Source organism: Pleurodeles waltl, chromosome 5 (genome assembly GCF_031143425.1).
Source record: "Pleurodeles waltl isolate 20211129_DDA chromosome 5, aPleWal1.hap1.20221129, whole genome shotgun sequence".
NCBI classification, from domain to species: Eukaryota; Metazoa; Chordata; class Amphibia; order Caudata; family Salamandridae; genus Pleurodeles; species Pleurodeles waltl.
In genome coordinates this window covers 1450855600-1450869032 of record NC_090444.1, presented here as the reverse complement: position 1 = coordinate 1450869032, position 13433 = coordinate 1450855600, and positions in this window count along the sequence as shown.

Here is a 13433-nt window from a genome sequence, read left to right as displayed (position 1 = left end):
GAGCCCACTAAAGGTGAAAAAGGGTTGCCTCTGGGTGGAAGAAGCCGAAGATTCTGCAACAACGGAAGGAGCCAGGAACATCTCCTTTTGTCAGAAGATGTCCCACGGTGTGCTGGAGGATGCAGATTTGTTTCCACTCAGAAAGACAACAAACAAGCCTTTATAGCTGCAAGAGTCACGGGTGAGGTTCTTGGGTGCTGCCAGGGCCCAGGAAGGACCAGGAGGTCGCCCCTTGGAGGAGGAGACAGAGGGGGTGCTCAGCAACACGGAGAGCCCACACAGAAGCAGGCAGCACCCACAGAAGCACCTGAACAGGCATTCAGAAGATCTGAGAACGATGGTCAACTCAGCACAACAAAAGGAAGTTCCACGAAGTTGGAGTCCAACACAGCGAGTTGGGCAATACAGGGTGGAGTGCTGGGGACCTGGGCTAGGCTGTGCATGAAGGAAGTCTTGCAAAAGTGCACAGAGCAGCTGCAGTTCACGCAGTACACAGGATTACTGTCTGGCGTGGGGAGGCAAGGGCTTATTTCCACCAAATTTGGACAGAAGGGCCACTAGACTGTCGGGGACACTTGGTTCCAGCTCAGGTGTTCAAGGGACCACGCTCGTCAAGATGAGAGGGGACCCAGAGGACCGGTGATGCAGAAGTTTGGTGCCTGCGTTGGCAGGGGGAAGATTTCGTCTTGGCTTCCAGTGCAGGGTGAAGGCAGACAGCCCTCAGAGCATGCACCACCAGGAAACAGTCGAGAAAGTCAGCAGGATGAGGCGCTACAATGTTGCTGGTAGACATCTTTCTACTTTGTTGCGGTTTTGCAGGCGTCCTAGAGCAGTCAGCGGGCGACCCTTGGCAGAAGCCAAAGAGGGATGTGCAGAGGAACTCTGGTGAGCTCTTGCATTCGTTATCTGGTGAGATACCAACAGAAGATACCCTAAATAGTCCTCAGAGGAGGATTGGCTACAGAGAAAGGTAAGCACCTATCAGGGGGGTCTCTGACGTCACCTGCTGGCACTGGCCACTCAGAGCTGTCCACTGTGCCCTCACACCTCTGCATCCAAGATTGCAGAGGTCTGGGACAAATTGGAGGAGCTCTGGGCACCTCCCCTTGGGAGGTGATGGTCAGGGGAGTGGTCAATCCCCTTTCCTTTGTCCAGTTTCGTCCCAGAACAGGGCTGGGGGAATCTCTGAACCGTTGTAGACTGGCTTATGCAAGGAGAGCACCATCTGTGCCCTTCAAAGCATTTCCAGAGGCCAGGAGAGGCTACTCCTCTCAGGCCCTTCACACCTATTTCCAAAGCGAGAGGATGTAACACCCTCTCTCAGAGGAAATCCTTTGTTCTGCCTTCCTGGGACTGGGCTGCCCAGGTCCCAGGGGGGCAGAACCTGTCTGAGGGTTGGCAGCAGCGGTAGCTGCAGGGAAAACCCCGGAAAGTTAGTTTGGCAGTACCCGGGCTCTATGCTGGAGACCCGGGAATGTATGGAATTGTCCCCCTAATACCAGAATGGTATTGGGGTGACAATTCCATGATCCTAGACATGTTACATGGCCATGTTCGGAGTTACCATAGTGACGCTACATATAGGTATTGACCTATATGTAGTGCACACGTGTAATGGTGTCCCCACACTCAAAGTGTAAAATGGCTGTGAAATAATGTGGACGTTATTTCACTCAGGTCGCTGTGGCAGTCCTGTGTAACAATTGTCTGAGCTCCCTATGGGTGGCAAATGAAATGCTGCAGCCCATAGGGATCTCCTGGAACCCCAATACCCTGGGTAACTGGGTACCATATACTAGGGAATTATAAGTGTGTTCCAGTGTGCCAATCAGAATTGGTAAAAGTAGTCCCAAGCCTGCAGTGACAATTTTAAAAGCAGAGAGAGCATAAACACTGAGGTTCTGGTTAGCAGAGCCTCACTGATACAGTTAGGCACCACAGAGGGAACACATACAGGGCATACATTATGAGCACTGGGGTCCTAACTAGCAGGATCCCAGTGACACATAGGCAAAAACAAACATAAATACAATAATAATGGGGGTAACATGCCAGGCAAGATGGTACTTTCCTACAGTATTGACCTATTTGTAGTGCACACGTGGAATGGTGTCCCCACACTCACAAAGCCTGGGGAAATTGCCCTGAACTATGTGGGATCACCTTGGCTAGTGCCAGGGTGCCCTCACACTTAGTAACTTTGCATCTAACCTTCACCAAGTGAGTGTTAGACATATAGGTGACTTATAAGTTACTTAAGTGCAGTATAAAATGGCCGTGAAATAAAGTGGACGTTATTTCACTCAGGCTGCAGTGGCAGTCCTGTGTGAGAATTGTCTGAGCTCCCTATGGGTGGCAAAATAAATGCTGCAGCCCATAGGGATCTCCTGGAACGCCAATACCCTGTGTTCCTAGGTACCATATTAGGGAATTATAAGGGTGTTGCAGTGTACCAATTAGAATTGGTAAAAATGGTCACTAGCCTGCAGTAACAATTTTAAAGGCAGAAAGAGCATAAGCACTGAGGTTCTGATTAGCAGAGACTCAGTGACACTGTTAGGCACTACACAGGGAATGCACATTCAGGCCACAATTATGAGCACTGGGGTCCTGGCTAACAGGATCCCAGTGAGGCAGGCAAAAACAAACTGACACACAAGTAATAATGGGGGTAACATGCCAGGCAAGATGGTACTTTCCTACAGAAGACAATGTACCTCCCACAGTAATATGACCCACCTATCCTCCACCTTTTCCGGAGTGGTAGCAACAACATCAAAGGCCTGGCAGAAACACTGCACAGAGTGGACAGGACTCTCCTCTGGACACTCAAGGAAGAACCACGCCACCATGGGGCCTGAGTTGCATGTCTTCCCCATGCATTTCTACCTTCTGCTCTACTATGAACACCAATGCCGGCGAAGACGACAACAGTGAGTACTGCCGCCTAGCACACAGTGGAGATACGAGGAAAAAGAGAGTGACACACGCAAGCAACAAGCAACACCCCGTCCCCCAACACCACACACAAACCCAGATGCACTAACATAACATATACACACTGTACACCTCAGGAATAATCCAAGGACAACTACTATAGTGTAAAAAGGCTGTAATAAGATAAATATAGGTGAAATTTGTGCATCCAGATCAAACAGTATCTACATATTTACAATGCAAGGGACACTGCCCAGTCCTCAATGTCCGTGGGCCACAGAGCGACATCACAAAGTCCAAGGCCCAACCTCACTCCTGCAACAACACGGAGACAACACTGCAGGGGCATCAGGTTGAAAATAGACAGACACCGCAGGGGAAAAGGGAATGGGGGGGCACCTCAGCCGGAAGATGGTACAATGCCACTGGTCCTGGAGGGGCCCTGTGCTTGGTCCGGGGGAGTGCAAGGCCACAGTCTCTCAAGTGGGTGATTTTGCCCACTGCTTGGTCTTGGGAGTGCAAGGCCACAGTCTCTCAAGTGGGTGACTTGCCCACTGTTTGGTCCTGGGGAGTGCAAGGCCACAGTCTCTCAAGTGGCTGATTTGCCCACTGACTTGTCCTGGGGAGTGTAAGGCCACGTCTCTCTAGTGGATGGCTTCTCCACTGGATCTGGGGGGGTATTGTTCCCAGTGTTCTTCATCCTGGGAAGGATGGGGTGAGTGGATGGCTTCTCCACTGGTTCTGGAGAGGACATTTTGCCTAGTGAGCTTCATCCTGGGAAGGATGGGGTGAGTGCCCTGTGAGGCAGATCTTGGGGAGTGCAAGGTCACAGTCTCTCACCTGGTTGTTAGACCCACAGGATTTGCAGGGGCCAGGCAGCACAACAGCCCATGGACTCAGGACTACACACTGTCCGCCGGCGGTGACGGCTGCTCAGTGGTGGCAGTAGCGGTGCTGGCGGCGGTACTGGCGGTGGTGGGGGCAGGCTCCAGCCCATCCCCTGCAGCAGTGTACGGCTGCTCACTGGGGCTGCTGCTGCTGGCAGTGGTGCTGGTGGCAGTGCTGGCAGTGGTTGGGGGAGGCTCCTGCACATCCCCTACAGCCTCGGACAGCTGCCCACTGGGGCTGCTGCTGTTGGCAGTGGTGCTGGTGGTGGTACTAATGGAGGTGCTGGTGGAGGTGCTAACAGTGGTGGGGGGAGGCTCCAGCCCATCCCCTGCAGCCTTGGATGGCTGAACCACCATGGTTGTTGGTGGGGCCTCCGCACCAGGCCTTTTGTCCTTTTTGCCTGCTGGTGCAGGCCCATTTTCCTTCCTGCCAGCAGCCTGGGATGGCTACTTGCTCTTTTTGCATCAGCTGGAGACTCTTCCTTGCCCTTCCTTTTACCAGCTAGGGGTGCCTCCTTGCCCTTCTTTGCAGCAGCTGGGGGTGCCTCCTTGCCCTGCCTTGCAACACTTGGTGCAGGTACCTTATCAGTTTGGCTGCCTGGTGCCCGGGATCCTCTACCACCTGGTGTAGCTGTGGACACTACTGTGCCCCTGGACTGGGTTGGTGAGGTGCTTGGCTGGGTTCTGACCACAATTCCCTGACATTAGGGACGGGGTAGGGAAAAGGTCAAAGGTGGAGAGGAAAAGCTTCTTAGGGACATTGGGGCGGGAAGAGGGAGATGCTTTGGGAGTGGAGGTAGAGGGAGTGGTTGTAGGAAGTGTCTGTCTGCTGTGTTTGGGTGCAGGTGCATGGGATGGATGATGTTGTGAGGTGGCTGTTGGGTATCTGAGTGCTTGCGTTTGTGTACTTTGGGAGGAGGGGGCACAGGCACAGTGGGAGAGGACACAGGGGGCATGTGCATGGAAGTGGGGGTGGAGGTGAAGACTGCCAGTGAGGGGCATGTGCTGATAGGTGTCCTGGTGATGGGGTTGTGGATGAGGATGTAGTGCATGTAGGTGTGAGTGTAGACGCAACTGGGAGGGAGGTGGACGAGGAGGAGGAGGGGGCCACAGTGGAGGCAGTGGCTGTTGGTATGTCTGCATCTGGATGGTGTTTTTGTGAGTGCCTGTGGGATGAAGTATGGTGCTTTTGTTTGCCATGTCCACACTTGTGTGTTGTCCTGGGTGCCTGCTCATCTGACTGTGTGCTTGGGATAGGTTGAGGTTGAGGGAAATGGAATTGGGTAGAGGAAGTTAGAGAGGGGAGGCTAGAAACAGGGACAATGGCTGCCATCAGAGAGGAGGCCAGAGCCTGGATTGATCTATGTTGGGCCACCATGCGAGTGTGAATGCCCTCCGGGAATGCATTTGGGCTGCCAGCCCCTGGTTGGCATTCACAATGGTTGATTGCCCAACAGAGATGGATCGCAGGAGGTCAATAGCATCCTCACTCAGGGCAGCAGGGCTCACTGGAGCAGGGCCTGAGGTGCCTGGGACAAAGGAGATGCCCACGGTTCTGGTTGAGCGGGCCCGGGAAACACGATGAGGGGCAGCTGCAAGGGCGCTGCTGATACAGGGGTGGCAGCTGTACCTGTAGTATGGGTGAGCACAGAGGTGTCCGCCACCACCAGGGAGCTTCCATTGGAAGAGAAATCTTTGTCTGAACTGTCCCCTCTGTCTCTGCCGTTGTTCTCCCATCGCCATTCGTCCCACTGGTGTCCTCACCGACCGGTAGATTCGGCCTTCTGGGCCCTGTGGGATGCAGCTCCTTCTGTCACCGGTGCCTCAGCTCCTCCGCCAGATGATGCTAATGCACATAATGACAGTGTGACAGAACAAAAAGGGGGAGGGAAGAGACAAAGGAAACACTTGGTCAATGGCTGCAACAACACCACTGTTGGTGTACAAGACACACACAGGGAACAGACTTACACTCTATGCAATGCACTACCAGTCACAATGCTAGTCACCAGCCCATAGATAGGTACACCCCGCCACTTGCAGCATACCAGAGACCCACAGAACCCTGCACAGTAGTGGATGCGTACTAGCTTGGTTGGAGGTACTTTACATCCGAACCCTGACCTACATGGGACATACACTGAAATGTCAGGCCTGGCATAGGGGCACCCACAGGCTCACATCCCCGACCCTGACACCACCCCACCATGCTCAAATTGTATACTGGGGCACTGTACTCACCCCCTTGTGGCTGCTGTGATGCCACCAAGCGCCCATCCAGCTCCAGATAGGCCACCACCAGTATGCAGGCCATCAGGGGGGTCAGGTTTGGACAGGAACCCCTTCCTCGTTGGGAGGCCATCCACAGCTGGGTCTCCGCCGTCTTCCGTGCCTGGCATCTCAGGTCCTCCCACCATTTGGGACAGTGGGTGCTCCACATGCCATAGACTTCCAGGGTCCAGATGTCCTTGGCCATGGCACAACATATTTCCTTTTTGTGATGGGCGCTGACCTGCAGAGAAATGGAGACAGGGGAAGATATTAGTTTGACTGTCCTGCCTGTTTCACTCATAGCCCACCATGCCCTTTCCCATCCCCATTAGCAAAGACATGGCCCAGCACACATTCAGCACACTGCCTAGGGCCCATCCGCCAACCCCCACACATGAGGCCTTCACACACAGCACTCCATGCTTTCATGCCCCATGCATCGTACTCATGCTGTACTCACCTGTTGATCTGGAGGCCCATACGGAATTCGGTACTGGTGTAAGAGCCCATCAAACCAGTGACTCCAACTCCACCCAGGTGAAGGCAGGGGCCCTTTCCCTGGTGACACAAGCCATGGTCAGTTCCAGACACAGGTCACAGCAGCACGTGCAGTGTAGGTCCTCTCCTGTTGAAGGTCAGATAGCAAGTGAGTGAACAGATAGAAAATGGCAGTGACATCCGCAACGGTGCATACCGTCACTGCCGGTATACAGCACCATTGGTCACTGTACCCCATAGCACCCAATGTTAACCAATGAGGAGTTGCACAGCGGTTTTCAACCGCCTCCTGCAATGGCGCACAACATCAGAAGAATTAACTCATTTCCACCTGTCCCTAAAAACAGGACAGGCGGATGCAATTTCGGGGGGGGGCAGGCCATGGCTACTAACTGCATCAAAGTACACATATGCACCATTTGGGCCTCTCCAACAAAATACTGTTACAATCACGACATGCACTGAAGTGTAGTGTTTGAAAATAAGAGATACTGACCAGCTGCTCACCATTTTGCCTCATAGATTGCAACCAATGTGGATTAATAGGAGATGGAGACAGACCCCGTGCACTGAACTCTGGCGGACTTGGCAACAATGGAGGACAGGCAAATTATCCTCACATATAGACTGGACAGGGCCACAATCACAGAGCTGTGTGCCCAATTGGAGCCTGACGTAATCTCTGCCATCCATCACCCCACCGGGATCCCCCCCTTCTTGTGCAAGTGCTATCAGTGCTCCATTTCCTGGCAACTGGCTCTTTCCAACTGATAATGGGCTTGTCAATGAAACGTCTCAGCCAATGTTCTCAACAGTACTGACAATAGTGTTGTCTGTCCTGATTAAACACATGCTCAGCTACATCGTTCTCCCCCAGGTGGAGTATTTGACCACAGTGAAAGCTGTTTTCTATGCAATGGGACAAATCCCCAACATTATTGGGGCAATTGATGGTACACATATGGCATTTGTCGTCCCCCCCCCGGCAAAATGAGCAGATGTTCAGATATCGAAAGAGCTTTCACTCGATGAATGTGCAGATGGTGTCCCTGGTGAGCCAGTACATCTCCCACATCAATGCAAAATATCCTGGGTCTGTGCATGATGTCTTTATCCTGAAGAATAGCAGCATCCCATATGTGATGGCTTAACTCCAGAGGCACAGGGTGTGGCTAATAGGTTAGCACTGGTTCCCACCCGGTGGATGTTGGTGTATGGGTAAGGTGTGGGCCCTAAGGGTTGGTGTGTGGCTAAGAGTTGTCCCTCGATATTTGCAGGTGACTCTGGTTGCCCCAACCTCTCATGGCTACTGACCCCTGGAAAGAATCCCAGGACAAGGGCAAAGGAACGTTACAATGAGGCACATGGGTGAACAAGAAGAATTATAAAGAGGACGTTTGGCCTCCTGAAGGCCAGGTTTTGTTGCCTCCACCAGGGGTCTGTACACTGGGGTATGTCTCCATCTCCTATTCATCCGCAGCGGTTGCAATCTATGGGGCAAGTTGGTGAGCAGCTGGTCAGTATCTCTTATTTCCAAACACTACACTTCAATGCATGTCGTGATTGTAACAGTATTTTGTTGGAGAGGTCTAAATGGTGCATATGTGTACTGTGACGCAGTTAGGAGCTGTGGCCTGCAAACCACCCACCCCTGAAATGGTGTCAGCCTGTCCTGTTTGGAGGGACGGATGGAAATGAGGTAATTCCACTGACGTTGTGTGCCGTTGCGGGAGGCGGTCGAAAACCGCTGTGCAACTCCTCATTGGTTAACATTGGGCCCTAGGTGGTACAGTGGCCAATGGTGAAGTTCGCCAGTGGTGACTGTATGCACTGCCGGAGGCGTCACTGCCATTTTCTATCTGTTCACTCACTTGCTATCTGACCTTCAACAGGAGAGGACCTACACTGCAAGTGCTGCTGTGACATGTGTCTGGAACTGACCATGGCTCGTGTCACTGGTGAAGGGGACCCTGCCTTCACCTGGGCAGATTTGGAACAACTGGTGGATGGGGTCCTACCCCAGTACCGAATGCTGTATGGGCCTCCAGACCAACAGGTGAGTACACTGTGAGTACGATGCATGGAGTGCTGTGTGTGAAGGCTTTAAGTAGGGAGGGGTTGGTAGATGGGCCCTGGGTAGCATGCTGCATGTATGCTGGGCCATGTCTGTGCTAATAGGGATGGGAAGGGGCATGGTGGGCCATGAGTGTATCAGGCAGGATGGTCAGACTAATATCTTTCCCTGTATCCATTTCCCTGCAGGTCAGCGCCCCTCAGAAAAAGGAAATATTGCGTGCCATCACCAAGGGAGTACAGACCCTGGGGGTCTACGGCAGGCAGAGCACCCACTTTTACAAACAGTGGGAAGACCTGAGATGCTGGGCACGGAAGACGGCGGAGGCCCAGCTGGGGATGGCCTCCCAACGAGGAAGAGGTGCCCATCGAACCCTGACCCCCCTGATGGCCTACATACTGGCAGTGGCCTATCCGGAGCTGGATGGACTCTTGGGGGCATCACAGCAGCCATAAGGGGGTAAGTACAGTGTCCCAATATACAATTGCGCATGGTGGGGTGGTATTAGGGTGGGGATGTATGCCTGTGGTTGCCCCTAGGTCAGGCCTGACATTGCAGAGTAGGTCCCATGTTGGGCAGGGTTCTGATGTAAAATACCTCCAACCAAGCTAGTAGGCATCCACTACTGTGCAGGGGTCTGTGGGTCTCAGGTATACTGCAAGTGGCGTTAGGTGTCCCTATCCATGGGCTGGTGACTAGCATTGTGACTGGAAGTGCATTGCATAGTGCGTAGGGCTGTTCCCTGTGTGTGTGTGTGTCATGTACACCAAAAGTGGTCTTGTTGCCGCCATTGACCAAGTGTATCCTTTGTCTCTCCCTCCCTTTTTGTTCTGTCACCCTGTCCTTATGTGCATTAGCATCATCTGGCAGAGGAGCTGAGGCACCGGCGATGGAGGGAGCTGCATCCCACAGGGCCCAGGAGGCCTAATCCACCAACATAGAAGCCACCAGTGGGACGGATGGCGAGGGGAGCACCACAGCGGAGACATGAGGGGACAGTTCGGACACAGATTCCTCCTCCCATGGAAGCTCCCTGGTAGTGGCAGACACCTCTGTACCCACCCCAGCTACAGGTACAGCCACCACCCCCTGTACCCGCACCGCCCTCCCAGCAGCCCCTCAGCATGTTTCCTGTGCCCGCTCACCAAAAGGGGGCATCTCCTTCGCCACAGGCACCTCAGGCCCTGCCCCAGTGAGCCCTGCTACCATGAGTGTAGAGGCTATTGACCGCCTGCGATCCATCTCTTTTGGGCAGTCAACCATTGTGAATGCCATCCAGGGGCTGACAGCCCGAATCTAATAAACAAATGCATTCCTGGAGGGCATTCATACTGGTATGGCGTCCGAACATAGATCAATCCAGGCTCTGGGCTCCTCTCTGATGGCAGCCATTGTCCCTGTTTCTAGCCTCCCCTCTCCAACTTCTTCTACCCAATCACATTCCCCTCAACTCCAACCTAACCCAAGCACACAGAAAGACAAGCAGGCACCCAGGACAACACACATGACTGCACAAGGCAAACACAAGCACCACACTTCATCCCACAGGCACTCACACAAACACCATCCAGATGTAGACATATCAACATCCACTGCCTCCACTGTGGCCCCCTTCTCCTCCTCGTCAACCTCCCTCCCAGTTGCGTCTACACTCACACCTGCATGCACTACATCCTCATCCACTACCCCCATCAACAGCACACCTATCAGCACACGCCCCTCACTGGCACTCACCACCCCCAATTACATGAACACGTCCCCTGTGTCCTTTCCCACTGTGTCTGTGCCCCCTCCTCCCAAAGTACACAAACGCAAACACTTAGACACACAACAGCCATCCACCTCACAACAGCATGCAGCCCATGCACCTACACCCAGACATAGCAGAAGGACACCTCCTACAACCACTCCCTCTACTTCCAGTCCCAAACCATCTCCCTCTTCCTGCCCCAATGTCCCTAAGAAGTTTTTCCTCTTCACCTTTGACCTCTTCCCTAGCCCTCTCCGCCGTCCCTCATGTCAGGCCATGGTGGTCAGAACCCAGCCAAGCACCTCACCAACCCAGTCCAGGTGCACAGTAGTGTCCACAGCTACACCATGTTGGAGAGGATCCTGGGCACCAGGCAGCCACACTGATAGGTCCCCGCACCAGGTGCTGCAAGGAAGGGCAAGGAGGCAACCCTAGCTACGCAAAGAAGGGCAAGGAGGCTCCCCCAGCTGCTGCAAAGAAGGGCAAGGAGGCACCCCCAGCTGGTAAAAGGAAGGGCAAGGAGCAGTGCACAGCTGCTGCCAAGAGGAGCAAGGAACCATCCCAAGCTGCTGGCAGGAAAGACAAGAGGCCTGGTGCTGGGACTCAGTCGGAGCCCTCACCACCAACCATGGTGGTTTAGCCGTCCAAGGCTGCAGAGGATGGGCTGGATCCTTCCCCCACCACTGCTAGCACCGCTACCAGCACCGCCACCAGCACTGCCACCAGCAACACTGCCAGCAGCAGCCGCCCCAGTGGGCAGCCGTCCGAGACTGCAGGGGATGGGCTGGAACCTCCCCCTACCACTGCCAGCACTGCCACCAGCACCACTGCCAGCAGCAGCCCCAGTGGGCAGCGGTCTGGATCTGCAGGGGATGGGCTGGAGCCTCCCCCCACCACTGCCAGCACCGCCACCAGCACCACTGTCAGCAGCAGCAGCCCCAGTGGGCAGCCGTCTGAGGCTGCAGGGGATGGGCTGGAGCCTCCCCCCACCACTGCCAGCACCGCCACCAGCACCACTGCCAGCAGCAGCAGCCACAGTGGGCAGCCATCCAAGGCTGCAGGGGATGGGCTGGAGCCCCCCACCCACCACTCCCAGCACTGCCACCAGCACCGCCACTGCCACCACTGAGCAGTCATCATCACCAGCGGAGAGTGTGTAGTCCTGTGTCCATGGGCTGTTGTGCGGCATGGCCCCTGCAAATCCTGTGGGTCTGACACCCAGGTGAAAGACTGTGACCTTGCACTCTCCAAGATCTGCATCACAGGGGCACAATGACCCCTCCAGAACTAGTGGAAGAAGTCATCCACTCACCCCATCCTTCCCAGGATGAAGCTCGCTGGGCATAATGCCCTCCAGCATAGAGCCCGGGAACTGCTAAACTAACTTCTCGGGGTTTTCTCTGCAGCTACCGCTGCTGCCAACCCTGAGACAGGTTTCTGCCCCCCTGTGGCCTGGGCAGACCAGTCCCAGGAAGGCAGAACAAAGGATTTCCTCTGAGAGAAGGTGTTTCACCCTCTCCCTTTTGAAATAGGTGTGAAGGGCCTGAGAGGAGTAGCCTCTCCTGGCCTCTGGATATGCTTTGAAGGGCACAGATGGTGCCCTCCTTGCATAAACCAGTCTACACCGGTTCAGGGATCCCCCCAGCCCTGCTCTGGCGTAAAACTGGACAAAGGAAAGGGGCGTGGCTACTCCCCTGACTAGCACCTCCCAGGGGAGGTGCCCAGAGCTCCTCCAGTGTGTCCCAGACCTCTGCCATCTTGGATGCAGAGGTGTGAGGGCACAATGGACAGCTCTGAGTGGCAGGTGCCAGTAGGTGATGTCAGTGACCCCTCCTGATAGGTGCTTACATTTCTCTGTAGCCAATCCTCCTCTGAGGGCTATTTAGGGTCTCTCCTGTGGGCATCTCACCAGATAACGAATGCAAGAGCTCACCAGAGTTTCTCTGCACTTCCTTCTTCGACTTCTGCCAACGATCGACGGCTGACTGCTCCAGGACGCCTGCAAAACTGCAACAAAGTAGAAAGAAGACTACCAGCAACATTGTAGCGCCTCATCCTGCCGGCTTTCTCGACTGTTTCCTGGTGGCGCATGCTCTAAGGGCTGTCTGCCTTCACCCTGCACTGGAAGCCAAGAAGAAATCTCCCGTGAGTTGACGGAATCTTCCCCCTGCCAACGCAGGCACCAAACTTCTGCATCACTGGTCCCCTGGGTCCCCTCTCATCCTGACGAGTGTGGTCCCTGGAACACAGAAGCTGGATCCAAGTGTCTCCCACAGTCCAGTGGCCCTCCTGTCCAAATTTGGTGGAGGTAAGTCCTTGAGTCCCCACGCCAGACAGTAATCCTGAAAGCTGTGTGAACTGCAGCTGACGCGCGTGACTCTTGGACTTGGTCCCCTTCCTTTGCAGGTCCTCAGGTCCAGGAATCCGTCTTCAGTGCTTTGCAGTCAGTTGTTGTCCTTGCAGAATCACCTATCTCGACATTACTGTCTTTCTGGGCTAGTAGGGTAACTTTACTCCTACTTTTCAGGGTCTTGGGGTGGGGTATCTTGGGCACCCTTATTGTTTTCTTACACTCCTAGTGACCCTCTACACACTAGACTAGGCCTGGGGTCCATTCGTCATTAACATTCCACTTTTGGAGTATATGGTTTGTGTTGCCCCTAGGCCTATTTTTCCCTAATGCATTCTATTGTGTTCTACAGTGTTTGCACTACTTTTCTAACTGTTTACTTACCTGATTTGGTTTATGTGTGTATATTTTGTGTATATTACTTACCTCCTAAGGGAGTATATTCTCTGAGATACTTTTGGCATATTGTCACTAAAATAAAGTACCTTTATTTTTAGTAACTCTGAGTATTGTGATTTCTTATGATATAGTGCTAAGTGATATAAGTGGAATAGTAGGAGCTTTGCATGTCTCCTAGTTCAGCCTAAACTGCTCTGCTATAGCTATCTCTATCAGCCTAAGCTGCTAGAACACTTCTAATCTACTAATAAGGGATAACTGGACCTG